Source organism: Lissotriton helveticus, chromosome 2_1 (assembly GCF_964261635.1).
Source record: "Lissotriton helveticus chromosome 2_1, aLisHel1.1, whole genome shotgun sequence".
Lineage (NCBI taxonomy): Eukaryota > Metazoa > Chordata > Amphibia > Caudata > Salamandridae > Lissotriton > Lissotriton helveticus.
In genome coordinates this window covers 1,166,135,155-1,166,161,762 of record NC_136059.1, presented here as the reverse complement: position 1 = coordinate 1,166,161,762, position 26,608 = coordinate 1,166,135,155, and positions in this window count along the sequence as shown.

Sequence of the window (26,608 nt, the reverse complement as noted above, 5' to 3'; positions counted from 1 at the left end):
AGTACTTGAGATCCTTATTTCTTGTGGAGAGTTTCCCTAATACCATTATCACTGATAATGGTACGCAGTTAGTCTCTCAAGAGATGCGTTCTTTTCTTGCCGCTTCTGGTATTTCCCATCACAGAACGTCTCTTTACAACCCGCAAGGGAATGGACTCTGTGAGCGCCTGAATAGGTTAGTTAAAGGAACTATTCAGATGGCCTTAGCTAAGAGTTCATCGGTCTCTGTTGGTCTATGCTTATTGCACTACACTTCATGGGTCTCAGAACAAGTCTCCTTTTGAGATTATGAGAGGCAGGGTTGCTAACACGAAGTTGACCCCTTCTTGGCTCAAAGATTTAGTTTCTCAATCCGATTTAGACAAGGTTAATCCTATGTCGGGGTCTTCTCCCTCACCATCACATGCAACTCCTACGGGTAGGTCAATTCAGGCTACTTCACAGTCTACTCCTACTAGGAAGTTTACAAAGTCTGTTTCAAACAGAATCAATAAAGGTGATCTGGTCAAAGTGAAGTCTGGGAGGGTGTCTGGGGGATTGTCCAAATTTAGAGGCCCTTTTCTAGTGAAAATGGCTTACCCACACTATGTAGTACTTTCCAATGGAGAAAAATGGAACTTGAGGAGAGTGGCGTTATATCAGAAAGCTGGTTCCATCAATTCTCATAGTTCAAGAACTGAATTCTCTCAGGCTCAACATACCGCTGATGAAAGTTCATCCGGATACATGTTCATTCCTCCCCATGTTTCTTCCAACTCTGTGGGAGGGTTGAGTACTGTAGGAGGCGGTGATTCACACACTCCTTCCTCAATTGGTGATATTTCTCACTGTAGGAGGGGTGGTGGTGGTGATGCTAATGTAGCTCAATCTAATGAAGAGACTTCAGATAGAATCCAGCCACCCTCAAGGTGTCTGCGATCTCGCAGACCTCCTTCATATCTTAACGATTACTGTTGTGATTGATCAATGAACTGAATGAATTCATATGTATTCCTAACAACCAAAGGAAGAAAGTATATTATATGTTAATTTTAATTATACTACAAATAGAGTATTTCTTGTTACTAATAGATATATTCTCACTTTAACTTTCTAGTGTTTTTTATATTCAGCGAGAGGAGATGTGTTATACATTATTCCTACCTTTGTTTCTAGTAATTCCCTATACACCATTCCTACCTTTATTTCCTGTATTTCCTTACCTCATTGAATTCCAGAATGTTTACTGTTCTTGTCTACTCTAGAGATTCTGAGTTGAGTCAGTTACTCCTGACCAGCTCCTTGATGAAGATGCTTATTCTGTTTCCTGTGCATTAAATACAACTAGCTTCCAAGATTGACTCCAGAGTATTTACTACAATTTGCAACAGCTAGTATCGCATGTTGTATCCTTATTTAAGGGGAAGAGTATTTATTTTATAGGCATGTGCAATTTTTTCGTTTTTGTCATGTGATTCGCACAATATGATGGAATTCATTGTTCCTAAATTCTATTTTCACGGTCATTATTCATAAAGTAAACTCATAAAAACTACTCATCTTTTCGCTGCGTGTATTTGTCACCACTTTTATCTACTATTCAGAACAGCTCCATGATATTTACTTTACAGAATGCGCTCCCAATCTTCTTTAGTGTTCAGTCCCTTTCTTACCGTGTTAAAGTATGACATGAAAAATTGTTCTCGTTTCTTTCGTTTCAGTTCCATGTTACCTCCTCTAGCATTCATCTGGGTTAGTTCCAAACCACACCAAATAAGATCATTGGGTGAATGATTGGCTTCTTGCCAGTGTTCAATTAGGGGTGCACCTTTTTTCTTAGTTCTTATTGCAGACTTATGTTCGTTTATTCTTATTCTTATTTCACGGGAGGTTTCACCTACATATGCAAAATTACACGGACATTTAATTAAGTAGATGAGATTTTTAGATCTACAATTGATCATAGACTTAATCCTGTGTTTCTTGTTATTATGTTCAATGCAGTCTCCTTTTAGTATCATGGAGCAATTGGAACAATTGCTACATGGAAAAGTACCAGTTGGTAATGGTGCATTATCCATACTAGTTTGTGATTCATGGTTAACATCTCTATACGTATGGACCAAACTGTTTCTTATTGTTTTATTTCGCCTAAATGCGAACAGTGGTTTAGGTATCTTTTCTTTCTTTTTATTCGTTACAAGATGCCAGTTCCTGTTTATTATGTTTTTAATTTTGTTACTAACCAAGCTATAGTTGGTTACAAAAATAAGTGGTTTGATTCCCTCTGTTTTGTTTTGTTTGCCTAAGAATAGGTTCTCTCTGTTGAAATATTTCGCTCTTTTATAAGCGTGTTTGATCATGTGTTTAGGCATATAAAGAGCAGTGATACTTTCCTGTAGTATTAACTTGTAGTAGGCATCTGTTCCTCCCAATTTTAGGGCGAATTAGGGACCCCTGTCCTTACCTTCCTCCCAGTATATCAAGTCACCACAGATAATTAATGGAGTGGGCCATAAGGCCGATTCTACAATGAGCCGTTCTAAAATCAAAGCCTCATCAAAATTTGACCCATATTTAGAGCATACCGTACATTTCTGATTTGCAATATTACATTCAACGATAGAACACCTCCCCTGTTTATCAACCAATGCCCTACCTGTACTTTGAATATGTTTTTTTGCAAAGGTTGAAACACCCCGCAGGTTAATCGATTGTTCAGTGGTGACCAATACAATATAGCCCAAATACAATATTAATTTTCTATTAGCCCAAGCTATATGGGTTTCCTGCAAACATATTAAGTCGCACTGCAGCATCTGCAGCTCACATGCAACCAGCTGCCTTTTATTGTAATTATTTAGCCCCTAACATTCAATGAACCAATCCGAATACCTCCCTGAGTACCTCTATCCCCCATCAGTTTTCCCTGTATTTTTAAACTTCTTGCCAATGTGCCAAAAATCAACAATTACTACACTCATAACAATAGTACAATCATGGATTCTTTTTTTTCCCTCAGACACTGTACCACCTCCCTCCCACCAGCGACCCCAACCCTCTGAACCCCCCAACCCTTTCCCCCCTACCCCAAAAGAGGCATAAAGACCATCACCTCAGTGATGGGGAGTAATTGTGTGCTGCGACCCCCCAGCTCCCACCCGTGCTCCACCACACCCGTCAAAAATCATCCTCTTCAAATCTCGCACCCATTATCAGGACACAAACAAAGAGAGAAAAAAAAAATACCTGCAAGAAAACACCATCATTAGGTGACTACCTATTAGTCATTACATTGTCTTCAAGAGCTCTTGTACAGCAATTTCTGAAACAAAAAACTGGGTTTTCTCCTTATTGATCACTTTCAACTTATCGGGTTTTAATAGATACGCCTGACCCCCTTTCGCCTGAACTGCTGCAATCAGCTGACACAATCTCCATCTTAACTGCACTGTAGCCTGGCAAAAATCTGGTTGTACAAAAATTTCACACCCCTTTCCAGAGCGTCGCCTATCTGGCCTGGCCAGTTCATACAGGACTTCTCGTAACAAATAATTGTTCAGACAAATTAAAATTGCCCTAGGCCTTTCCCCAGACCCTCCTTTCCCCCCTCGCTGCACAAACAGGAATCTATGTGCTCTGATAATATCTGTCTCCCAGTTCCAGTCCTTCGGATCAGGGAAAGCTTCCTTAAACATCTCGATGACAAATTGTCTAACTTCTTTCCCCTCTCTATTCTCAGGAACACCCAAAACGCGGAGATTGTTCCTTCTTGGTCGATTTTTGAGATCAGTTAATTTCCAATCAATATCCTCCCTTGTTTTTTATAGATCCACAATCGTCGTCTGCTGATGAGCAAGCTGATCTTCAACCCCGGAAATCCGCTCTTCTGCCGCCACAATGGGTGCTGTGATTTCCGCACATGATTTAACTGTGCGGCGCACAGTAGTTTGTAATTTACGAACCGCTCCCTGAGTGCGCAGCCCTTAAGCCTTTGTTTCCTCCCTATGAGCCATAATTACCTTATATATAGCCATCCGGCTCTAAGGGAAGGCTAGGAGTAATTTCTACATAATCATGCTGAGATGAAAGTGAATTGTCCCATATTAACTGCCCTGCGGAAGTAGGTGTCTCTTTAAAAAGAGGATTGCTAGGGTATTGTATTTTACGAACAGTCTCCTGGTTCATTGAATTCTCAGGACTAAAATGTTCCTCCTCTGGGTGCGGTTTAGTTTCATTGCCCCAATCACCAACCACACTTGCATTTTCATTCTCTGATAAGTTTGAGAGGTCAGACATAGAATAAAATTTGCCACCAGATACCGCAGATTCCGCATCATTTAGCCCATCCACAACAGGGTGCCCATCACTCTGCAAATTCTGCGTATGCAATAAATTCTGCGGAGCCCCTTCTGTATTTAATTGACCACCTTCAGCCAAGTTCGCGCTCCTGCTTAGGCTGAGTTTGGAAACAATATCCTCTGGCCTCTCCTTACCAGTCACCATCACAGAATTACTATCCGCTACTGTGGCAGTAGCAGTGGTGCTCAAAGCAGGGCTAATAATGTTGCTAAGCTTCGTTCTAGAGCCCCCCACATCATCTCCAGTCACTGCAGTCATTGGGGTTTAATTATTGCCATTATTGCCAGTTACTGCTCCTGACTGAGTCATTTGCTCCAAACAACGTTTCTCCGGCTTACCTCTCTACGCCGGCTTCTTTTGAAATATAGCAGGAATAACCTGCACCCTGGCCAGGGTGCCCTGCTTCTGGCCACCGCTACATTGTTACACAGAGTTTTCCGCTGCCGCCAATTCTGCTCCCCTGCCGCTAGAGCCTCGCACGTCTTGCTCTTGCTCAGCTGCACTGCTCGTTATCTGCCGTCCAGCTCCAGACTGTGGAGTAACAGCAGCCGCCGCACTTCTGAGCTCATCCGACGCCGCTGTAATTGTTCCAGTCGCTCCCGCTGCGGCTGCCGCTCAACGGGTCTTTGCCCCCCTCCCCTTCGGAGCCATTCTTCGTTCTTCGTTGCTGGTATCGTAATGGGAAGTCCTAACACCGCAGACACCAGTGCCGCCCAACTCAGTACCTCTGCGGCCAATTCAATTGTTCGAGGAGCCGCCTCTTCTTGTATCCAGACGCCAAACGGGAATGGCGGCACCAAATTAAGCAGAAATGAGCACCGAAGGAAACTCCGGAAAACCACGGCCAGAAGCCGCCAGAGCCTCACCACCAACTCCCACAGTTTCCACAGGGTCGACAAACATGGTAGGTGCGGTGAGGAACCACAGGTGAGCACCTAGAAAGGGAGCAGCCACACGCCTCTCACTCAGCCACAGCCGCGGCCGCCATCTTGCCCCAGCATAAATTCTACCCCTCTGCTATCCAACGCTTTCCCTACTGTTGCACTCTTTGGAGTGGGAATAGTAATTTTTACCCCTAGGCTAGCTAACACTTTCCCTACTATTGCACTCACTGGAGTAGGAATAGTAATTGTTACCCTCTCGCTATCCAACAAATTCTCTACTTCTTTTTACATTACATTTATGATTTTTATATTTTAAGATTTTTTACATTATTTTAAGTATGTTTTATTGAATTGTTTTTAATATTTAATTAATTTAATATTATTTTTAATATATTTAAGAAATTTGATATTTTAGTTAGCTATATTTTTAACAATCTATATTTTGGATTCGATATTTTAGTACTTACCTGTTTGTAGATAGGGATTCTATATTTTAGAGTCGATATTTTGGGCATTCTATATTATGTCCCTCGATATTAAGTCACTGAACCGTTTTGTGTTACTTTGTGTCTGGGTGATTTTCACGGGTAGTGCATGGGTGTTAGACCTGTTAGCATTAGGGTAGTCTTCCCCAAGCTTCTTCCCCTCACCCCTCCTATTTTTGCTGATCTTGGGACCGATGTAGGTAAATCCCATTTACCGATTTTGAAATACCGAATTTTACCGATTCGGTATTTCAAAATCGGTAAATGGGATGTAGGTCCCAACATCTGGATTCGTTACCGAATCCGTAACAATTCTTTAATTACCGATTCGGTAAATACCGAATCGGTAATGCCCATTCATTCCTATGGGCTTTGAAGCCCATAGGAATGATTAGGCATTACCGATTCGGTATTTACCGAATCGGTAATTAAAGAATTCACAAGGGTGCAGGGGGTGTCACTTTGACACCCTCTAGCACCCCCAAAACGGGCATGTGTGCAATGTGGCACACAGACATGCCCTAAGGGCACGTCTGTCTGTCACATGGCACATGTGTACATGCACAGATGTGCATGTACACAGGAATCGGTTTTTTACCATGGATTTGTATTCCATGGTAAAATACCGATTCTGTAAGCCATGTGCTGATGGAACATAGGCTACCTACATTGCATTTTCGGTAATTTTACCGAATCGTTATCATTACCGAATCGGTAAATTTACCGATTCGGTAATGATGACGAATCGGTAAAATTACCGAAAATGTGCCCCTACATCTCGATAGCCCTTTACCGATCGGAAACGGCCGAAAATCGGTATTTTCGGCCGATTCCGATCGGTAAAGGGCTACCTACATCGGGCCCCTTGTTTTTAGAACTCTGTATACTTTACCACTGCTAACCAGTACAAAAGTGCATGTGCTCACTTCTTAATCGTAGTAACATTGGATCTTACCCTCTTATGTTGAAGTCAGATTTTAAATTACAATTTTGAAAATGCTACTTTTAAGTTTACTTTTTTCTGCCTTAGCCATTTAGTACCCACTGCCTGTCTCTGGTTCACTTGACTGTGTGTATCTGATAGTTGAGCCATGTGTATTCCTCCTAGATTTGGATAGGATGTGTCCTGACTCCACACAAAGGACTGCATATCCCCTGAATTTAGTCTGGAACCAGGGCAAGAATGGCAGGAAGCCTGTGGACTTCAATGGAAAGCACTAGAAGTTTCTCCCACTTCAAAGGCAGGCCCAGGTATAAATATTGAACCTTAGGAACAAACTCTTCACTACACTTCTGGACCTCCGGATGCCCTGCCAAGTAGAAGGACTGCTGTGCTGCTGAAAGGACTGCCGCTGTGCAGGACTGCTGCCCTGCTGTCTTGACCTGCTGCTCTCTTGCCTGGGTGAGACGGACTGGACCTGCATCTGTTGAACCATGGACCTCAGAGTCACTCTACAGGTTATTTAGCTGGCCTCCTGACTACGGGTTCAAGGACAGAAGGTTACAACTGCCTTATACCAAGCACCTGGGCTCTGCAATCTGTGAGTCCTACCCTGCTAAGTGGTGCCACCTCAGTCCTGGATCTTTAGAGGTGGGCTGGAGGTGCTCTGCCAGCCCATCTGTAGATCCAGCAGAACCGACACCAGACTTTGCATCGCAACCCCTCATTTGATGGGATCCTCATCAATGGCACAGGACCTCGCATCGGATCTGCACAGCTCCTCAGAACAGATGCATCACCTCAGCTGCGTGAAGCATCCTCGATGGGGGACCTCGCATAGCTCTGCAATGAAGATTTAAGATACTTTTGTTCAGCAGGCCATTACAGTCGGCCTCCGGTTCTACTGATTGGATTTTTTCTGTTTTGTCTTGTTTCATTTATAAAATATCAAAAATACCTTACAGATTGTCTCCCAGTTAAGCATGGCTGCTCTGTGCTAAGCTACCAGGGGGTTCGGCACAGGTTAATTTGGAGTTCGCTTGTGACTTAACCCTGACAAGGAGTGTGGTTTCTACTTGATAACGATTCTACCTCCTCAACCACAAACCCAATTCTTTACAATGGACGTTCCCATGCAACCACCCTTGGATTCTGAAACAAATCCCTGTCTACAAAGAACTGTAGTAAAGGGATGTGCCACAAAATCTAGATCTTCCCTGAGGCAGATGTAATGAGTAGAAATGTTTCTTTTCGACTCATGTTTTCCTCTTTGCATGTGTGCTGCATTCTCCAGCAGACCTTCAAAGAAGAAAACACCTTAATGGATACTTTTTATAGGAGATGGGACCCCATCCTCCACAAAAACTATGCCGCCCACAATCAGGGTATGATTGAGGTTTGGTGCAAGGGTGTCTGTGCTGGTGCATGGCTGCCAAAATTGTGCCAGTGCAGGGAGGGAGCAGAATTGCGCCACTTCTTAGATACGGTGTGGTTCTTCTCTCTCCTGTGCATGCAACGCAGTATAGAAATGTACTTTCTGCGTTGCTTAAACTTGGTAAATCTTGCCCTCAGTGTTTAGGAAATCTGCGGTATTACTCAGGAGTTAGCTGAGCATTATTAATTCAGGATTGTAAGTTGAAGTTTTAGGATGAAGGCTTATTTGATCGGTTATGAGTGGGGTGAGGGTAGTAAGGAAGATGTAGATAAATAGTAGTTAATTGAAGGAGGAATAGAGAGAGTGGTCCAAGAGCCAGAGGAGAATGAATAATAAGGTGGTCAGGTTATCAACATTTTACGCAGACCTGGGATGGATAAGGAGCTGTGTAATCACGCTGGGTATGGGAGAAAACAGTCTGTGTATTAAAAAACAGTTGTCATCACTCAATTGTGTGGTTACAACAATGCATATATTCAAATACCATCAAAAATGTGAAGAGGACAGCACCACATCTTCTGGGATCTCTTTTGTAGCTGATCAGTGGTGCATGTCATTCGTTGGATTATATGGTCGACCAAGGCATCATTGCCCACATGCATCAAGCGATTTTGGAGTCGCAAACGGTGCGAATCGCAAAATTCGGCCGTTTGCGATTCCAAAATCACTTTTTGGGATGCATTAAACAATTTTTCAGAAATCGCAATCTTTTGAGATTTCTAAAAATGCGATTGCATTTAAGGAATCGCATTTTTGCATGAATGTTTTAAAAAATGCAAATTTGCAAATAGGAGGAGCAAATTAACACGAGGTTGACCCTCGTGTTAATTTGCGAAATCTTTCAAAAATGCTCAAAAAAGCATTTTCGAAAGTGTTATGTTACACACACACATGTCCTTTGGACATGTGTGTGTGAAACTTGCACTTAAAAAAACATTTCTAGGGTGCAGGGGGGGTCCTTTGGACCCCCCTCAGCACCCTTGAAATGCATTAACAAATTGCGATTCGCAAAATGAAAATCGCAAAAAGTTAATGCCTTCCCATTGATTCCTATGGGCCTCTAGGCCCATAGGAATCAATGTAATGCCATTCCCTAATTGCGATTCGCAATTAAGGAATCGCAAATACAGAAAATTAAGAAATTGCAAAAACTTTTGAGATTTCTTGATGCAGAGGAGTTTGTGATTCCTAAATTGCGATTCCTTAATTTTCGCAATTTAGGAATCGCAAATTCCTACAATGTTGCTTGTGGGTGATAATCCCTTCCATTCAATATGCCTTTTTCTCGTCTATGTAAACCCAACTTTTCCCCTTTTTCGATCAGTCGTTCTCAAGGATTTCCCTGCTTTTGTTTCCTTCTTTCCTGCTAGCTATGGGCCGTATTAAGTAAACGTGTCGCAGGACAGTGATGCAAGCCATTTAGCTGTGCATTGTTGCATTTCTTTCAGAGCATACGGATGCGTCATATTTACAGCAATATGACGGATTCCTGTGCTCTCCCTAGAGCTGGCACACAATTGGCTGCCATGCGCCAATGCTGGCACTCTTGCACCATGGTGCAAGGGTGCCTGCGTTGCGGGATTGATTGTTTTAGTGCAGGAGGAAGTGACATTTCTCGTCGTGCCTCCCTACGCCTTCCCGTAGCATTCTGATGCATTCCCAGGTTTATGAAAGGTTGTAGATCTGGAAATGCAGCAGAAGCCATGGGTGTTGCGTGGGTAAACCCCAGCAACAACCATGGCACGGCCTTTCACACAAAGTGGTGCATGAACTGGGGCTGTATTTACAAGGACGCGAAAAGCCATGCAGTGTGGCTTTACGTGTCCTTGTAAATATGGGGCAGCAAAATGCCCTGTGGGTCACACAAGGCTAAGAGGAGAAAATCAGACTACAATAATGGTGTCTTGACCTGTAAGCAGCAACCTGACCTATAGACCGCCTGCCCAGCTTTGCGATGTGGCTTCAAATGCATAAATCACAAGAAAATGTGTAAATTTCAACCTTTCTCAGCACTTCCAAACATACCCAATGTGTTGTATCTAAAGCATAGCATGAAGTACCCTCGGTTGTAAATCCTGATACAAAACACACAGGGACAGATTTAAAAGGAACTGATGCATCTGCATAAATGCGTCAGTTTCCTTGAGTCAGCGACGAATGTCCTTGCGCCACTATGGATGCGTTGTATTTACAATACAGTGCTCCATGGAGCAAGGATTAACAGATGCGTCAGGAATTCTGACGCATCTGTTGGCACAAACATGACACATCGCTGGGTTGCTCATGAAAGTGACGGAACTCCAGCAATGCGCCACAACGGATGGGTGAGTCCTATTCAAAAAAACCTGCGTCATTCCTTATGCCTGGTCTCAGCAGGCGTAGGAATTTTGATGCAGTGAAGGCATAGAGTGACGCATTGAAATCTTGAAGATTTCACTGCGTCAGTTCTATATGGCTTTTTACGTGGGAACGCCCACCCTGCAAACATTATACCTGACGCAGGTATAATGTGATGCAGGGCTTTACAACGTGACCCATCTCCCTAGATGCGTCACATTGTAAATTGGCTGCCTTGTTTATGCCGACCCTGTGTCACAAAAGTGACGCAACGGCGGCACAAAAGTGTTGCACTGGGCTTGTAAATCTGCCCCACAGAAGGCATATTTCCAGTGCTCGGTTCACACCAGCATAAAAAGCAGTGAAGTAGAAAAAACATCAGCAGTTCGACTCAAAATAAAAAAAAAACATCTTAGTGTAATGAAAACAAAGCCCAATTACAGTTCTAACGCTCACCGTAGGGAGAGTATATATTTCTTTTTTCAGTGAGAACGGCGAATCTGTGGAACAGGCTTTCCACAGGCTTGGTCCCCGACCCCCGCAGTTGATGGGGCCTGTTTATTCAGCAATACACAAACGGAAACGCCACTTCTGCCCCTTTCCAGTCCCATTCCAGTCCCATTCCACTATAAGCACATTCTCCTTTCCTCTCTGTCTCGGCGTCACAAAGTCACACACATCAAGCTGTTTACCATACCCTGATTGAATTGTGACTAATCGATGCCATTTGATTGGGTTGATGGGCCTGAGATGTGAGGCTGTCTCCCCTCTGCCTGATTGTAATATCTAGTTCTAGACCGCAGACGAACCTTCTGAACAGGTGCAGACATCATCCGCGCCAGCACGTTCATAATTACAGCAATTGACGCTCCTGCAGTTAGAAACAAACGAGCTTCACATCTTGCAGTACAATGGACTAACTTTCTTATCTTATTGTAGAGAATTCACCTTGCTCAAACAGAGTTGCATTCTTATGAGAGACTGTAAAACACAAGTGTAAGCTTTTAAAGAAATATTTATTAACTTAGTCGATTTGCATACCAGACAGGGGAAGTAGCCTGTGAGAATACTGGTAACTATTAATGTGCTGAGGTGAAGGTCGCAGCATACACGTCTGCCCCGTCAAACCATAATTTCACAATATCGGATTCCCTAATGCTGAAGTGTTAAAGACATCAGTCGGTCTGTGTATGGAAATCTGGTATGAACATAAGGGGCCTCATTTATGAGGTCGTGCGTCACTTTTACACCGCCGGTGCGTCACTTTTTGTGACGCACCAGTGGGGTAAAAAATGCGCCTTGTTGCGCCATATTTACAAAGTGACACATCTAGATGCGTCACTTTGTAAACCCCTGCGCCACATTATACCTGCGCCAGGTATAATATATGCAAGGGGGGCATATTGACGCAAGGAAGGGTCGTAGAAGTGACGCAGTTGCGTCAAAATCTTGCGCCTGCCTCACAGCAGGCGTAAGACTGACACAGGCCCTTTCACATGGGGCTTGCCCCATGTGAAAGGACGCATTGCTGGAGTTGCGTCACTTTTGTGACACACTCCAGCAATGTGTCACTTTTGCGTTTACAGATACGTCAGAAATACTGACGTATCTGTAACTCCTTGCGACATGATGCGTCATACATTAAATATGATGCATCAGGAATGTCGCAAGGAGTGTGCACTGAGAAGTGACGCATCGCTGCTTTCACTCAGCGATGCGTCACTTTTCATAAATGAGGCCCAATGGGTTTTCCAGATCACATGTTGATGTTATAGTAAACCTTCCTATACATTGACGTACAAAGGGAGACTGGTACTGGACGCTCTACTGTGAAAAATAAGCAACATAAAAAGGAGAAAATCACACCAGACGGCAGCGTCCCAGACAGTACGGAAGTCAACGAATGTCCTAAAATGTTGGGATGAAATAAGGATGCCTCCACCCCACTGTGATCCCCCAGAATATCACCAATCAGGTAGTTCCCTATTTGATGTGTCAAACATGTGGGTAAACCTGTAAACCCAGGGCCCAGAGTTTGGATGTTGCTGCCTCTCCAGTCAGACAAATGTACTTTTTCCACGCTCCTTTCGCGCATGTAAGTCATTTACTGTTGTCGGACCCCTCAACGCGCCTTTTCTCCATGGATCCTTCCCAGGAGGCAGTGAGCACATGGAGGATTGCTACCAGTTTAATCTTCACTTTTATAGGTCCGTTCTCTTAGTTTGGACGTCAGAGGTGATTGGAACGGCGTACTGAGACTCACACGATAATTTCCTTTTTCAGAAAATCAGATATTACATGGTGCTGCCATGAAGTTTCTCGCCTGCAGACAATTTTGGTCATGCCTTTGTTTAAATAAGTGAAAACAAAAGCACCTATTAGCATCATTTTCACCTGCGCAGGGAAGACGCAGGACACCTGGTTGTCTTCAGAGAAGGAAGGCACTCCACTCTGAAACCAGGGAGCCTCCGAAGTGAAAGACAACAAACAAACAGATTATGGACTTGGTCGCAAAGGGAGAGGTGCACCGGTGCAAATCCAATAAAGAGTCCAATTTATATGAAGAAATATCAATTGTTTATTACATCTTCTTAAATCTGAATATATACCAAGATTTAGCCAACGTGTTTTATTCCAAACAATTTTAGAACTTCATCAGGGCTGAAACTGACACACAAAAAGTAGGACAATCAACACAAACCAAACATATATACAAAAGTCAAACACAGTAGGAGACTTATTGAATAACAAATTGAAACAACAATAACAAATAGAACATCACATAGAAGAGACGATGTGGAATGACACTTAATACGTTTAAAGTTAAACTCACACATATTTCTATTTGTAAAACTCAAGGCGCATAAAACAAAATATCTAAAGTAAAACAGCGAGACAAAGAATATTGAAATATGTCATATGGTACATTAGTATTATATGAACCTAGCATATATGTAGATTCTCATAAGCCACATATACATATTTAAACATAAAGCAACATTGTACAAATATTTGATCAGTAGAAAGACAGTTCATAATTATGTAAAGGCCTAGGTTTTTGTTCATAAAATACTTCATTTATATTCAAAGTAGATCCATTATAAGAATCCTCATGTATTCACAGAAATGCCTCCTTAGCATAATGGTATGGTAAGTATTTAGACATAAATAATGTAATTAAACGTAGGTCAGGGACAAGAAGAGGGAAAAGGGAGAAAGGGGCAGAAAGCCATACTTATATGGAAAAATATTAAATGTTAATATGCAAATTATCTCATAATGAAAAGAGTTTATATATAGATACAGTAGAACAGTAATTATTCTCATCTCAAAAATGTTGAATACTAATATATCTAGAGATAAGTGAAATGTGTATAAATAGTTTCATCCAATATCAAACAGTCTGTCAAAAAAGACCAGTATATGTTGAATCATCAATCTCCGCAATCACAGGGTCATAATATACATTAATGTACTTCGCCACCGGACCCTGTATATATTTGTAAGTAGTCAATAAAGAGCAGAAACAGAAAATATATAACATTATGTAGAATCCACTCAAAAGAGGAGAAAAAATCACAAGAATAAATACTAAGGGGCATATTACCAATGTTAAGCGATATTTATCGCTAACGATGCTTAGCAACGAATTTTTTAAAGCTAAGCATCGTCAGAAATTATCGCAGATAAACCTTGCTATTATCAAGGTTTATCGCAAATGCGATAAAAAACGGCCGCAATGCATGAATTTCGCTGAAAAGTCAGCGATATTCATGCATTACCGAGCTAATGCTCTTAGCCATGTTATCCACCTCCATTTGGATAACATGGCTAAGAACTGCTCAGGGCAGGTGCTAGTTTTTGGAGATATTCGCGCTTAGCGCGAATATCTCCAAAAGTTGGTAATAGGAGATAGCGATGTTAGCGACTGTTTCCAGTCGCTAACATCTTGGCACGCCCACTTTGCATGTCATTAGTGATAAATATCACTGACATGCAAAGTGGGGCCCAAGATGGTCGCTATCTCCTACTAGCTGTCGCTAACTGGTGTTAGCGACAGCTAGGTAATAGGGAGATAATTTTATCTCCGCTTTCTTGGCTTTTAAAGCCAAAAAAGCGGAGATAAACCCCCTTGATAATATGCCCCTAAATGCCGTTTTCAGCATGAGAGCAGCGCCACAATTGGTCTGAGCAGGCTAACACAGAGCTCCCTTTCAGACTAAGAGCCTGTTCCTGCAGTCCATCCGGCTGTCACACAGCTGAAATAGGTGCGGTCTGAAGTTTGCATGTCGGGCCCGTCTTCGCAAGACAGCAGGCCAATCTGACATACACACTTCAGGCTGTAGGCAAGTAATTCCTGCTGCCAATCAGCAGCAGTAATGGCCCCACCCCCGACTCGAGAAAGACACAGTGCACCTCATGGTCTTGTCATTGACCATTCCACTAAATTCACGTTTGCTGCTGCACCTGCAGTAGGTGGGGTGACACTCCTGCACCCAAAAGTAGGAACCGTTTCTGCCAGCAAGGGATCCTTTGACTGAAGGCCCATCACCCATAGTAATGAGAAAGTACAATCAAGTGATGACATGGTGGAAGTCTAAAGTGTCGCACCAAGATATTGATTGAGTCAAGATTGATCGAATGACCCAGGACCTCAAAGAGACGATTCATGCATATTATGGGAGATTGTTGCAAGCATTTAAACAGTACAGTGGAATGGAAGCATTGGAGCTCAATCATATGGGACATTTTGTGTCTAGGTTTGTGACAGGATTGAAACAGGAGCTTAGCGTGATGATTCAGCAGCATCAGATTTATTGGTTGGAAGAATAAATCAGTTGATGAGATCTTGCGATATGCTAAGCATTGCATTGATGAGATCGCATGAGGGAGAAGCAACTAAAGGAGAAACATATTATAGCAAATGACAGGTGCTCAGAGGGGAAGCCAAGGTCCACAGTTTGTTGGAAATACACCCCTATGCAGGAAGTGTACACAGGGAGCTCTGGATGCTCAAAGTGGTGGGGGGTTTCAGTCCCAAGGTAAGAGTCGGGGCCCCTCTTCATCTAGGTACTGAAATTGATGTAGCTACTTTGAAAAGGTTTTACCCATGTCTCTACTGTAATAGGTCGGGCATTGGTAGCAGAAATGTTGTCTTATTGTTGTCCAGCAGATCAAGGGCAGAATCCAAGGTTTATACAGTCTCAGAATAATCATTCAATGCAGCCCCAGAAAGTGCTCAGACCAAGGTCTCAAAATTGTTATGCACCACAAGCCCCAGTGATGTAAGTTCCACATCCCCTGATGCCACACCAAGCAGTTAGTAGTCCCAGGTTCATTTTGAATCAGGTTCCGAACATAGGCCAGATCTCTTTCCAGGATAACATTCCTTACCACCAGTATCCTATATTTGAGACAGTTGACAGTTTTGGCTTCGATCAGTTTGTCTGACGATGCCTGAGAGGGGAGGAAGATTGCATGCTTGGCGCAATCTTGGAGGTAGACCAAGGTGGCTGATTTGTAGAAGATGAGGTAAATAGCCACACCATATCATTTTTGGTTGATACTGGTGTTACCCGTTCTACTGTAAGAATAGTGGAAGTTCAGAACCTATCCCTCTCAGGAAAATAGAATCCAAGACATAGGTGTTGCAAGTCAGCAATTGACCAATCCGATAACTGAGAATGTGCCTGTAAAAACAGCGAATTTTGATGATAAACACCGTTTTGTGGTCTGTGATTCAAGTCCTGTGAGTTTGTTAGGATGTGACGTGATGTGGAAGTTGAATTGCACCATTTAATGCACACCGAGAGGTGTGGAGTTTCAAACCCACAGTGAAGATGTTGCAGTCAAAATGGTTAATCAAACCTCAGTTGTTGCATTCTACTCCATGATGATGAGAGATGAATTACCTTTGGAATTTAAGAGATTCTGTGAGAATAGAGGTTTAGGATTATTCAGGAAAGGACCTGGACTCATTTGAGGAGTTGAGCCTGCCCATATACAGTTAAAGCCAAATGCAGAATATCCCAGAGCACCACAGTATAATCTGACCCCTGAAACGATTGCCAGAATAATTCCAGTAATCAAGACAATGAGTCAACAAGGTATATTGAAGAAGATTATGGGAAGTCCATGTAACTCAGAGTCCATGTGAGTCTGCGTGTTTTCTGTCATTGATTTGTGCCAAGCTTTTGTCTCCATACCCTTGCATGAGGACAGTCAGTTTCTCTTTGCAATTAGGCACGGCACCCATGTTTTGGCATGGTGCAAAAGTCCTACAACACTATACGGAGGGCCCCTGTTATGCCCTGCAACTCTGTCCAGGTATAATATATTGATGACCTTGGCATTGTATCAAATACTCGGCAATCATGCAAAACGGACACTATTGTACGGTTTTGCTGAGAATTGACATAAAGTGACACCCAGAAAGCTGCAATACTGTTTTAAAGAAGTCTTATATATTGGTCATCATGTTGAGAAAGGAGTCAGAAAAGTGTTGCAAGAAAGAATCTTGGCGATTTTGCAAATTAAACCTCCAACTACCCAGAAAGAGGTCAGAATGTGTTTAGAAATGGTGAGTTATGGTCACCAGTGGATGCCCAACTTTTCACTAGTGGCCATGCCTTAACAGAGGCTGACACACAAGGATGTGTAAGATCCTATGCTTTGGGACAATGATTGGTTTTGTTGCCTTTCTAGAGTTTCTGCTGCGCCACGGCACTAGGAATGCCTGATTGCAACAAAGTGTGTGTGTGAGAGGGAGGGTTGCGCTCTCTCAGTGTTTACACAAACACATGGAAATACTTGTAGACCTGTAGCATACTTCTCAGCTACTTTAGATCCAGTAGCTGTGGCTCTGCTGTGTTGTCTTAAATGTGTGGCGGTTGTGGGTTTCAGAGTAGAGAGATGTGAAGGCATTGTCATCGGTCATCCTTTAATGGTGTACATGCCTCACACTGTGGAAATACTGTTGACAGATACTCGCACACAACATTTGACAAACAGCCACCTAACCCGGTATGATCAGATCATACTAGCAGCTGAAAACTTTAATCTGAAGAGATGCTCTGTTTTGAATTATGCCCCTCTACTGTCTCTTCCTGTGACTAATAATGATGGAAATGAAGTGGAGCAGGACTGGCTCGATGTTACGGAACTGTGCACCAAACCGAGACCAGATATTTAAGATAAGCCATTGCCTGAATCTGATTTTGCACTGTTTTTGGATGGCTCATGTTTGCACGACAAGCTGCATCTGCAGTTTGTACAGTTTCAGGAGTAGTAGAAGCTTTGTGGCACCAGGAAGTTTTTTTGGCACAAGTGGCTGAATTGATTGCTCGTACAAGAGAATGCTTTTGCTCTGATCAGCAGAGTATGACCATTTTCACAGATAGTCAAGACGGCTTTAGTGTCGTTCATGATTTCGGACAGTTATGGGGAAAAGGACTGCAGTCACATTTAGTAATATAGGGAGGTCAGGTGCTCCTTTCGATAGTTTCAATTTCAATTTCAAAATACTTTATTCAGTTTTTCATATTTAAAAACCATAAAAGCAAGGTTACAGCATAAAACTTTATAAAAAATAAATATCTTGAACATAACCCCAGGAAGTATTTGTACAATTAATTTCATTTACAGAGGATAAAAAATGAACAATAAAATACAGCTAAAAAAGACTAACAATCCTCTCTCCTGTTTCTAAACTTTAGTGCTGATTTGATGAATCCAACCACATATGAAGTGCTTTCAGGCTTTACCATTTGTAAATAGCACAAAGCCGGGCGGACCTGTTTAAAATTTTTTTTTTTTAGCATGGGCTTCAAAAAAACCCTACGGGAGCTACATAGAAAGGACAAAAAATAAAAAGTGCACCAGATCCTGCGGAGACATAGTGTCGCAGCCACAGAAGGGTAGCGCTTGACCTCTATGTGACCCCCTAGGTACGTCTAGTAATAGGTGATAATAGTCCAGCCGGAACCTTGTTAATAGAAACCACTCATGACTTGTTATAGGCCAGGATAAGTATGGTTCCATTAAAGACGTGGTTTTGAGCATGACAAATTTGCGTATACTGGGTTTTACCAAATCTACCTCTTCTCTTTCAAATTTTTTCCATGAAATGAAAGATTTTTTAACAAGCTCTACATCAGCCTTTACAATCGTGCTTGGGTTAAAAAAAAGGTCCGGGCGCCCCAGCTCAATAAAACAATTTTTTAAGTACCTAAACCATGGTACATTGAGCGCATGATCTTGAGAAAGCACTTACCTTAGCAGCTGATGGTTGAGGACCAGGTCTTTATTCAGCCAGCACTTAAGCCAGAACAGTAGAGGCTGTAGTGCTATAGTTTCGCCAATAAAGGGTATTCCGGTTTCCTCGTGAACTATGAGGTTAGCTGTTCCTTTTGGTACTCCCAATAGTTGTTTGAGGAAGGAGTTCTCAGCCAGCTCAATGCTTTTGGCTGGTACATAACCCCATAGTTCGCTCCCGTAACTGCCCAATGCCACACTCTTTGCCTGGTACATCTTCAATAGTGCGGCAACTGGGTGCTTGCCCATTTTGTACGCAAAATTGAATATGGCTGAATTTGCCCGTATTATCTCTCCTCTTTTCCTCTGTACCAGTGGGCTCCAATTTAGCTGGTCATCGAACAGGACTTCCAGGTAAGAAAAAGACGTGGTCAGGGCTACCTTCTCGGCATTTACCTCAAAAGGGTACTGTTTCTTTGGGCACACTCCTATCTGCATGATATATGATTTAGTGTTATTTATGGCAAGGTCTCGGTCAGCCATAAAACCATAAAAAGAATTCAATAGGAGCTGCAGGCCCTTGGCGGTTCTTGCCAAGAGAACGGCGTCGTCTGCATATAGCAAGATGGGCAGGCCCCTGCGCCCGACAAAGGGAAAGTCAGCACCAGTTTTTAGCAAAAACGTATCCAGCTCGTTAATATATAAATTAAAAAGAAAAGGGGCCAGGATACAGCCCTGCCTCACACCTCTCTCGACAGGGAAATCTCTCGAAACCCCGAGGTCTTGCGAGAATCTAACATTTGCCCTAGTGTTCCTATGAATTCCCTTAAGAATGTAACCAGAGCAGGCTCCACCCCCATGGTGCCCATGAAATCCCATAATTTCCCCCAGTTTAGGCAATCAAACGCAGATGAGAGATCCATGAACGCCATGTAGATGGTCCCCCGTTGCGCCATGGTGTACTTCCCCAGTACCATATATAGGTTTAAACATTGTGCTAATGTAGAGTGGCCGGGAAGAAACCCATATTGAACGGCTGATGTGATCCTGTTTTCCTCAGCCCATGATGACAATCTATTCAGGATTCAACTATTATATTTATCCAAAAGACACGTGAACCAGAAACTTCATGCTGACACACTGATCAAATATCATAAACTCCAGCGCATACCAAGAGGACTACGCATTGCATTAAAACCTTCTCTTTCAAAAATTCACAAAAATTCCGCGACAAATGGTATGCCGTGTTGAACAAATGCTCCCTTGATCTTATATTACTCATTATAGAAGAACTTTCTGGCATTCTTAACGAACTAAAAAAGGAGATAGAAGAAACCACAGAAGAATTATCATCCATGTTAACAGGGGATGAACTTGACACTCTTTTGAAGGATGTGAAAGAACAAATTGACAAACATACGCAAGACATAAATGAAAGAAAAATCCGAAAATTCAGGTGTGACACGCTTGATTACAAGTTAGGTGAAGTGTACACATGGGCGGATGTGTACGCCCAGAGACGTAGAAATCGTCCTTACACTCCTTACACAGACACCTCCTCTTCAGGAAGTGATATGTCGAATAAACCATCTTCTTCCAGAATGCAACCACCCAGAAAGGGTCCCACTAATGTTCAAGGCGAATTACAAAGAGAAGGCATGCCTTCGACATCTAACATCTCCAACATCGAGGAAGTGCCTTTTTTAGAAAGAGGTTTACAAGAAACCGAAGACTCAGGAGGGGAAAAAGAAGGTCCACACACAAGGAGTGCGACCTCCAAAGAAAAGGAGAAAGTGACCACCAAGGAGAAGGAAAAGAAAAAACAAACAACCAGAATCAACTAGTCATTAAGATTTCAAACTACAGGCTAAAAGAGGAAGAATTGAAACTACTTCAAAAGGGAACATCTCTTGTTCCTATGACCAGAACCAACTCTTTGGAATTGGAGATTAGTTTTTTCAAACTGATGCGGAAATTAAGACTTTGACACTTCTTTAACAACATGTCTACTAATCCCACTACACAAGAACCAGATCAACTTAGAGGTTTGAAACCAAGAAGTACCTTCATTGCGCCCACGAGCCATAAGACACTCGATCTCTTTGAAACATTGGTCAGACAAGACCTGTTGAAAATTAACTGCCAAAAAAAACGTCAAAACAATGTCACCATGAAAGATCTTGGTATCCTGAAAAGATTATCAACTAACAAAGATATTGTTTGCACCAAAGCTGATAAAGGGAGTGGATTGGTAATCATGAATTCTACTATGAATAAACAGAAAGTACTAGAACACATCAGCGATAACAATACGTATGCACTTCTCAAGTGCAATCCCACCAATGAATATCTCACGATACTTACAGACCTCATCAATAAAGCCAAAAGTGATGGTACAATCAATGAAAGAACGAGCAAATTTCTAAAATCCACAAACCCAAAGAGTCCTTCGTTCTACATGATGCCAAAAGTCCACAAGAATTTACTGGACCCTCCATTACGTCCAATTGTATCAAGAAGAAACAGCTTACACGAACCAATTGGCCAGTTCATTGATCGGTTAATGCAACCTACGGTACAAAATATGGCTACATATATCCGTGATACCACAGACTTTTTATCAAAGTTGGATGCTCTGGAATTGAATGACCAAGAACAATTGACACTCTGCACAGCAGATTTATAGTCTTTATATACGTCGATCTCGCATGGATTGGGCATAGAAGCCATGGAAGAGGCTATACTTACCACCAACTATGATCCAAAACTACAAGCCTTCCTCATGGAATTGATTATCTTCACGCTATACCATAGTTACTTTAAGTATGATAACAATTGGTACCAACAATTAATAGGGACAAGCATGGGCAATAGCGCAGCAGCGGTATAAGCGAACCTATTCATGAAATCATACGAAACGCAACACATCCTAAATGATCCACGCTGGACAGAAAATTTAAAGATGTTTGTACGTTACATTGATGACGTTTTCATCTTGTGGAAGAATTCGACTGACTCGTTACAACAAGCCTTGATGGAACTAAACAAGAAAGAAGAACGGATACAGTTCACGTGGGAAATCTCTACAGAGTCCATTACCTTCTTAGATGTACGAGTGAATCTAGTCGAAGGTAAAATTGAAACTGAGATGTTTTGTAAAGACACTGACAGGAATAACACCCTCCATTATCACAGTGTCCACCAAGAATCTTTAAAAAGACACCTACCACTATCACAGATGATGCGGGCAAAACGGATCACATCAAACCCAGAAAAAGCAAAGATGACCATCAGAGAGATGGGTGAAAGATTCCACGCTAGAGGATATCCAGAGTCTATAATCAATGAAGCTGAACAGAAAACAATAAACCTAAGGAGAATGGATCTACTGGCAACAAGACACAAACCCCAGTTGGACAGAATGACAGTAGTGTCTGAATACTCCACTGCGAGTTTCAACTTCAAGAAGATTATCAAGAATCACTGGAACATTCTCAAAGCAGAACCTGACTTCAAACAGGCTTTTGATAATCCACCAATCTTTTCTTTCACCAGAAATAGAAATTTTGGAGAAATATTGAAATCCACTACTACTGATTCCAAACTATATCGTGGTACCCGTCCATGTCTACAATGTGGCAACTATAACAACATCATGAGAGGAAACCAAATAGTACATCCTATGAAGGGTCATAAAATCAAATTGAGAGTCAACGCGACCTGTGATTCGTCGAACCTAATATACATGTTGAAATGCCCCTGTGGCAAAGTATACGTCGGCAAGACCGAACGTAAAATAAAAACCAGACTTAACGAGCACAAGTCAAACATAAGAACAAAAAACTTGAAATCAACAGTAGCGAGTCATTTTTCTGAAGCCAACCACAACATTTCTCAACTTCAATATGTGGTTCTTGAAATTATTGAGAAGATAGAGGGCAGAGACAATAACCGTTTTCTTCTCCAAAGAGAAAATCATTGGATTTATTTACTTAACTCCAGCAGGCCGAACGGTCTCAATGACCGCATTGAATTTGCATGCTATCTATGACATTGACTTATGAATCTTCAGTACTTTTTGAATTTTCTTTCTTGTTGGAATCTAAGGGGGACTGATCTGCATATCCCGTTTCATTTTGCAAATTATTTGTTCGTTTTATATTTCAGTATAATGTGCATTATAATGTATCTTTACTTGTGCCATAGAAATGACATATCTGGTTGTTTACATAACGTTTATCACCCATTGGGGAACTTCCGACCACATGATTGGAACTTCACCCAATCACGTTGCATCTCACTTTAAACAGGAAGCTCACAGATTTCTAATATCCGATATGAATGGCTAAGTCCTTTCAAACAGTTTCGCGCCAGACGCGTTTGAGAACCCATTCGATATACACAGGAGACGCCAATGCGTACTACAAGTAAGTGAAACCGAAACAGCGTTTCCCAAACTTTTGGTATAGACGTTTGGTCTATACACTATATTTACGCATTTTCTCGTTTAAACCCTACCACCATTCATTGATTTTGAGCGAGTTAGTACACGAACAACACGTGAGTCCATAATGTTTTTGTTGAAGTTGTTGCATGCACACACACAGTGGGAGAGCACTACGTTTCAGGAGCACGATGTTTCAACGAGATACATGATATGTAATGAATTTGTTTTGAATATGACATGATATTTACAGTGATTTGAATGGTATTTTTTCGTCTTGCTTCTAGTTGTTGTCCCAGAAGAAGGGCAAATAGCCCGAAATGCATCAGACTTGAAAATGTGTTGTTGTTGATCATGGAATGTTACCTAATGAACTATACAATGGAATGAGAAACATTTCCGAAATTGAACTTATGCATATAAAATATGATTTTGTCTAATACAAACGTTGAATGAACTTTTCTTTGAATCAACTGGAATTTATTTGAGAGTGGAGCGCCAGGGGATGCTTCTAATTTTCATTGGCAGCACGATCTTATAATTTATTGGACGTCTTTGACAAGAGACGCCTCCCTGACAGCAAACCTCACAAACTTTAAAATTGTGGATTTACAGACATTAATCTTTGTTCTATATAAAAAATAGCTGTGCAAATTTTCCATACCTTTTTGTTCAATCTATTCAGGACCACAACTCCCACGACCTTAACTACCGAGTCGATCAGGGAGATCGGTCTGTAGCAGGTAGTGCTGTTACGATCTCCCTTTTTGAAGACTGGGACGATTGTGGAGGAACTCCATGACTTGGGACAACCCAGAGATGCTGCTGCATTAAGTACCGCTGTAAGGACCGGAGCCCATAATGCCATATTTGATTTATAAAGGTCCGGGGGCATGGCATAAGGACACGTTGCTTTGTTGCTCGTCAGCCCTGCGATTCCTCTTTTGATTTCTCCTAGGGTAAAGTGTGGTAAAAATACATCCTGCCCAACCTGATGCAGGTCTATCTGTGGGGTATTAGCCCTAAATATAGAACTAAAATGCTGTACCCAATCGTTCTCTTGGATATTAGTTCCTAGCTCAGGTTCCCTGCTTGTATCAAACAGTGATCTATTGATTATTCCCCAGAATTTCTCGCTATTAGTTAAAGTACTGGGATCCAGGAGATCCTTCCAGATCATGTCTTTTAATTCACCCTTACGCTTTACAAGCGCTTTCCTGTATGTGGAACGCAATGAACAAATTAGTGATCGATCTCTTGGTGTGCTTTTCAGGGCTGCCTTTAGCTCCCTTGCAGCACATGAACAAGTATGATCGAACCATCTTGGATCCCTAGGCTTAACGACGGTTGACGTAGTGGTCAGTAGCGCCCCCACTTTAATGGTAATTGACTCAAAAGCCCTAAGGATATCCGTAGGGGCAGAGACGGGGCAAACGCAAGATACAATTTCCGGGGCACATGTTTTATGGATATTAACATAGAGGGAATCCGAGTTCACTTTTGACCACTTGAGGCGGCGCCTTTCATCCGTGGGTTTCAGCACCCCAGTAACTGGCAACTTGTCCCGCAAGGCCAGTAAATTCCCAGATAGCTGGATACAAACGGGGTTATGGTCACTATAAATACAATCTAAAATTTCAAAACCCAATATACGTGGCCGAAGAGCCTCCGTAATTAGGATATGGTCTATAAAAGTCCCCCCTGTGTGCCCCTTAAATGTGGGCACAACCTGTTTGCTGCCAATATCCACCACAGACATAGAGCTAACCAGATCGTGTTCATTTAGTAAATGATTGAGGATGTCACCTCGGTTGGAGTGTTCAAAATGTATACCATCCATTCTGCCACAGCCCAGTTCACCCATAGTGGTTGTTGTTGGGTTACCACATGGGTGGATGGTAAAGTCATACAAAAGGGGATGATGGACGGAGCGTTTAAGCAAATCAAACACTCACCCCCAGTCAACTGATCTGGGTTTAATCCATCACCATTCTTTAGCCCACTCAGCCACCCCAGTTCAGACATGGCCATATGCAAATCAGTCTGACCCTGTGCCTCATGGGAACAGTCCAGCCCGAACTGCCAAGCCATGTCTTCCCTGGACCGGAAACAAGCATCCTGGGACCGGTTTCAGATTCATAATCCTCATCAGCCAGGCTATCTTGAATCCAGTGGCCAAGTGAGCAAGGGACTCACGTCTGAGCATACCCTGCCACACTTAGGGCGAACAAAGCGATACAAAAGGGGATGATGGACGGAGCGTTTGAGCAAATCAAACACTCATCCATCACCATATGGACATGTCTGAACTGGGGTGGCTGAGTGGGCTAAAGAATGGTGATGGATTAAACCCAGATCAGTTGACTGGGGGTGAGTGTTTGATTTGCTGAAACGCTCCGTCCATCATCCCCTTTTGTATCGCTTTGGATGGTAAAGTCCCCTGCAAGCAACATGCAATGTGAAGCATCTCTGCAGTGTTGTTTAACAAAGCCACTCAGTTGAGTAATCTGCCAAGGCCCCAAGATGTTCACTGCATTATAGAAATTGATCAAGAGCAGTTTCACATTCCCGGGTTTCAAGATTGCTGCTTGGATATTACCGTTGGAACTGGGTATTGGAGTAATTGTACATTTCAGAGCTAGTGAGATGTATAAAGCCAAGCCTTCCTTAGCTCTGCCACTAGATGAGCGTATGGCTGGAACAAAGAGGGCCTTATAACCCTCTAGAGAAAAAGAAACACACTCAACCTGCCATGTCTCCTGTAAACAAATCACAGGAAAAAACCTGATGAACTCTGTCCACTTGGGATCTTGAAATTTCCCTGCCAGCCCGGCAATATTCCAAGAAATTATATTGTGGGCAGTTTTGGTACCTGAGCCTATATTTGAAGTGATTGTTGGGCTCTTGGTCTGGACAACGGAACAATCTCCCCCCTGCAGTTCTCCTAGGCGACCTTCACTTGTGCACTGAGAGTTAGACAGCGGTGCAGGATCATTACACACTGCAAGTCTGTGTAGTCAATCACAATCCTCTAGGGAAGAAAGGACAGCAAATCCATTGCGCAAACTGGGTAATGAGTTGAGGTGCCCCTGGGGATCTTGGGTAGCTGTCTGAATGGTGGAATAAGTAGGTGTAAAGATTGCTGGCGTGCCATGTAACTGCCTATTGGAGTATGAGGATCGGTTGTTCATGATTGAGAACTCAGGTTGGTAAAAAAAAACCAGGGGAATGATCTGGATTCCTGACCCAGTGTTAGGTATGCCCGATCTAACTTCTCTGAATAACCTTTCAACAAGCATACGATCATTGAAGTTAATAACGATACAGTCCCTCATACCAGTTTTCCTTGAGTTTCCTACCCATCCCACACGACGGGAGAATATGATATTATGTTCTATTGCGGGACTTACTATTAGGTTATTGCATGGCCAATGAATCACCTTGTTCTTAAGTTGGGGGTAATCTTCAGTGGAACCATGAGAAAGAGGC